General features: G+C 30.7%; 1 pseudogene; it reads left to right on the top strand.

The window, feature by feature from the left end:
* The window catches only part of LOC141580312 (protein YIPF6-like), a 32,162-nt pseudogene extending 27,762 nt beyond the window's left edge, over positions 1–4,400 (top strand).
* Positions 4,401–4,928: the final 528 nt, after the last annotated feature.

Raw genomic sequence — 4,928 nt, 5'->3', positions numbered from 1 at the left:
GCCCTACCTACTTTCTTTATTATTTTGAAGCAAATCTCAGGCATCATTACATTAGTAAATATTTGTTTGCAGGCCTTTCAGATATATCCATCTCACAAGACATTCCAGTAGAAGGAGAAATCACCATTCCTATAAGATCTCACAACCGGGAATTTGACAGCTACACGTAAATGAATCTGTTCACAATACCATCATGCGTGATCTAAAAGCTGTTGGGAAAAAAATTCATGCATGTTTTGTACCCAAGGAAAAGCAATACTCTTTTGAGAGATTGGGATTTGTGGGGCCCTTTGATCCTTTGTGTGACATTTGCATTAATGCTGCAAAGAGACTCTGCAGATAGTGAAAAAGATGGAGGGCCCCAGTTTGCAGAGGTGTTTATCATTGTCAGGTTTGGTGCAGTTACCGTCATCCTCAACTCAAAACTTCTTGGAGGGAACATACCTTTTTTTTCAGAGCCTCTGTGTGTTGGGTTACTGTATACTTCCCTTGACAGTAGCAATGCTGATTTGCTGACTGGTACTTTTGGCTGGGCCAGGACCTGTAAACTTCATGGTTCGGCTTTTTGTGGTGATCCTGATGTTTGCCGGGTCTATAGTTGCCTCCACAGCTTTCCTTGCTGTTAGCCAGCCTCCAGACCGCAGAGCCCTAGCTGTTTATCCTGTTTTCCTGTTTTACTTTGTCATCAGTTGGATGATTCTCACCTTTACTCCTCAGTAAATCAAGAATGGAAAATTAAAAACCAGTGAATTGAAAGCAAAAAAAAAAAAGAAAAAAGAAAAAGAAAAAGGAAAAAAAGTGATAAAAATCAATTATCTAAGTGTATATCTTAAGGATATTGAAAAATATGAGAAAATTAAATACAAATTAGTAGAAGAACGAAACAGAATCAGAGCAGAGAACATTGAAATAAAAAACCAACAAAATAGAGATTATAAGAATCTAAAACTAATTCATTAAAAAGAGTAATAAAATTGTCAAACCTCTAGCTAGGCTGATCAAACAAAAATAAAGAAAACACAAATTAACCATATCAGTAAAAATGGACAGCTTTAGATCCTTCAGTCATTAAATGTTTAACAAGGGAATACAATAAACAACTTTATGAGGATAAATTTGTCAATATAAATTTGTCACACAAAATCATATAATTAACAATTGCAATATTGATATAAGCAGAACTTTAAAATATGGGTAGTTCTATAAATAATTTTTAAGCCACTTAATTTGAAGTTAAATAATTACCATTGAATTGTCTTGGAATCTATGTTGAAAATCAATTGATCATGAATGTATTGTTTTATTTCTGAACTCTTAATTCTGTTCCATTGATCTATATATCAATTTTTATGCCAATACATGTCTTGATTACTGTTGCTTTGTAATAAGTTTTGAAATAGGGAAGTGTGAATCCTACTTTATTCTTCTTTTTCAAGAATGTTTTAGCTCTTTAAGCATCCTTGTTATTTCATATGAATTTGAGAATAGGCTGTTCCACTACAGTAAACAACAACAAAAAAGGTGTTAAAGTGTTCATAGGTATTGCATTGAATCTGTGATCATTTTTTGGTAATATTGACATCTTAAACAATATTGTCTTTCTACCCATGAACATGGAATGCCTTTTCATTTACTAAGGTCTTCTTTAATTTCTTTCATCATTGTTTTCTAGTTTTTAATGTGCAAGAAATGTACTTATTTTGTTAAATACATCTGTAAGACCTTTATTGTTTATGATATTACTGTGAGTAGTATTATTTTATTAAATTCATTTTTGGATTGTTCATTGTTAATGTATAGAAATATAACAAATTTCTTTATATTGATGAAGAATCCTGAATTTGTTTATTACTTCTAATAGTTGTGTGTGTGTGTGTGTGTGTGTGTGTGTGTATGTGTGTGTGTGTGTGAGTGCATGTTGATGCATTAGTATTTTCCAAGTACAAGCTCATATAATCTGCACATAAGCTACATGGAGATTTTTTTGTTTTGTTTTTCAAAACTGTATGGCTTTCATTTTTCCTTCTTATCTAATTGCCCTGGCTAGATTTTCCAGTATAATGTTTTATAAGAGGTGAGAGCAGACATCCTTGTCTTGTTCTTGGTGGGCGTAAGCATTCAGTCTTTCACCATTTAGTGTGGTTAACAATGGGTTTAGGATAGATGGTTGTTACCAGGTTTGGGAAGCTTCCTTCTCTTCCTGGTTCATTGAGTGCTTTTGTCATGAATAGGTGTTGATGTATCAAATGCATTTTATTTGCATGTTGAGGTGATTATATGGTTTTTGCCTTTATTAACATGGTATATTACATAGTTTGATTTTCATACATTGAGCTAACCTTGCATTTCTGGGGCAAATATCACTTGATCATTCTGTATAATACTTTTTATATGTTGTTCAGTTCACTTTTCTAGTATTTTGTTTAGAACTTTTTGGGGAGGTGATCTCTTCATAAGGCATATTATTTAATTGTTTTCTTTTCCTGTGATGTCTTTGGTTTGGGAATCAGGTTAATACTGACCTCATAGAATGAGCTGGTAAAAGTTATCTTTTCTATTTTTGGAGGAGTCTGTCAATGATTGTAGTTAAGTCTACTTTATTTATTTATTTATTTATTTATTTATTTATTTATTTATTGAGACAAAGTCTGGCTCTATTGCTTAGGCTGAATTGCAGTGGTGCCATCTCCACTTCTGCTCACTGCAACTTCCGCCTCCCAGGATCAAGGCATCCTCCCACCTCAGTCTCCTGATTAGCTGGGACTTCAGACATGCAACACTATGCCTGGCTTTTTGTCTCTTTTGTAGAAACAGGGTTTCACTATCTTGTTTCAAACTCATTAGTTCAAGTGATCCACTAGCTACAAGCTTCCAAAGTGCTGGAATTACAGGGATGAGCTGTTGCCCATGGTCAAGTCTACTTTGAACATTTGGTAGATTTTTGTCGTAAAGTCATACGGACCTGAATTTTCCTTTGTGGAGAATTTTTGGATTACTAATTCAATTTATTTACTTTGTTATAATTTTATTTAGATTTTCTATTTCTTTTTGAGTCAATTTTGGCATTTCTTTTTTTGTAGAGATTTGTTCATTTCATCTAGATTTTTAAATTTGTTTGCATACAATTACTCATAGTATTCCTTTATAATCCTTTATATTTTTATAAGCTTGGGAGAAAGGTCTCTTCTTTCATTTTTTATTTTAGTTATTCATGTCTTTTTGGCTGTTGTTCTTGGTTGGTGTAGCTAATTATTTGACAATTTCACTGATATTTTTTGAAGAGCCAACTTTTGCTTTTGTGCTTTCCATTGTTTCCATTCTATTTCATTGATTTTTCATTCTAATGTTTTATTTGTGCTTTGGCGGTAGATTATTCTTCTTTTTCTAGTTTTTTTCAGGTGGGAGGCTAGGCTATTGATTTGAAAACTTTCTTTGTAAAACACTTAGTCATTTATAGGTATAAATTTTCCTTTAACTGCTGGCTTTGTTACATTTCGTAAGTTCTGCATATTGTATTTTTGTTTTCTTTCATTTCAAAATATTTTCTAATTTTTCTTGGGTTTTCTTCATTAACCCTCTGGTTATTTAGCAGTGTGTTGTTTAATTTTCACACATTTGTGAATTTTCCTAGTTTTCTTTTCTCATTGGTTTCTAATTTAAATCTGTTACAGTCAGAGAAAACACCTTATAAGATTTTAATTCTTTCTAATTTATTGAAGCTTGTCATATAGCCAAGATCACAGACTTGTGTTCTTGGCTATATGACATATTTCATGTCCACTTGAGAAGAAAGTGCACTGTACTATTGTTCGGTGGTACATTTTTGTCTTTTTATATTTTTAATTTTTCTAATGAGTGCTATAAGGATTACTATACACATATTTAATTTGCTACAATCTATTTAATATTATTAGTTAATAATATAACGCTTGATATAAAATGTAGAAATCTTCCATTCTGCATAGCTCTTTTCAATTTCATCCACCACTGAACTTTATGCTTCAGTTGTCGTATTTATTACATTGACATATGTTGAAAAATCCAGATGACAACACTGTAATTTTTGCTTTAAATAATTACATGTATTTTAAGATACTTAAAGGGAAAATAATCTTTTATGTTTACCCAAATGTTTAACATTTCTGGTTTTCTTCCTTTATTTATGAAAACTCGAGTTTTCCCCTTTACTTTTGCCTTTAGCCTGAAGAGCTTACTTTAGCGTTTCTTGCAGAGTTGGTCTGTTGACAAAAACTTCTCTTAATTTTTCTTCATCTGAAACTATCTTAATTTTCCTTTATTTCTGTAAAATTTTTTTTAGATATAGAATTCTGTATTGATAGTTATTTTTTTCTTAATCTCAGCACTCTAAAGATTTTTTACCATTTTATGGTCTCCATAATTTCTACACGTCAGATACTGCTGCAAATCATGAGCAGGTTAATATTACTATTATATTAATGATAGCATTAATTATATTTAATTATTATTTTCTATTGATATCAATAATTATATTACTGTATTGATATCAATTACATATTAATAATTAAATTATTAGTTAATATTAATTTTCTGAAAATTCACAGTACTGGTTTCTAATATTCACAGTACTGATTTCTGAAAATGAACTTGTATCCAAGTTACATAAAAAATTTTAGCAACTCAGCAATAAAAACACAAATAACAATAAAGTTTGCTGAAAAATTTTGAATACATTTTTAATAAAGACATATTACACATAACAAATGAGCAAATAAATGTGTTCAATATCTTTTGCTATTTAATGAAATATAAATTAAAACCAAATGAATAACTAAAATAAAAAAATGAGATAGCAAAATATTGGCAAGGGTATGGAATGTAACTCTGAACCCTTGTTTATAAAACTATAAAATGGCACATACACTTTGGAAAACTTTTAGTTTATTTTA

The sequence above is a fragment of the Saimiri boliviensis genome, chromosome 1 (genome assembly GCF_048565385.1).
Source record: "Saimiri boliviensis isolate mSaiBol1 chromosome 1, mSaiBol1.pri, whole genome shotgun sequence".
NCBI classification, from domain to species: Eukaryota; Metazoa; Chordata; class Mammalia; order Primates; family Cebidae; genus Saimiri; species Saimiri boliviensis.
The sequence above is the reverse complement of the archived record's forward strand: the minus strand, read 5'-3'. Positions and strand labels throughout refer to the sequence as shown.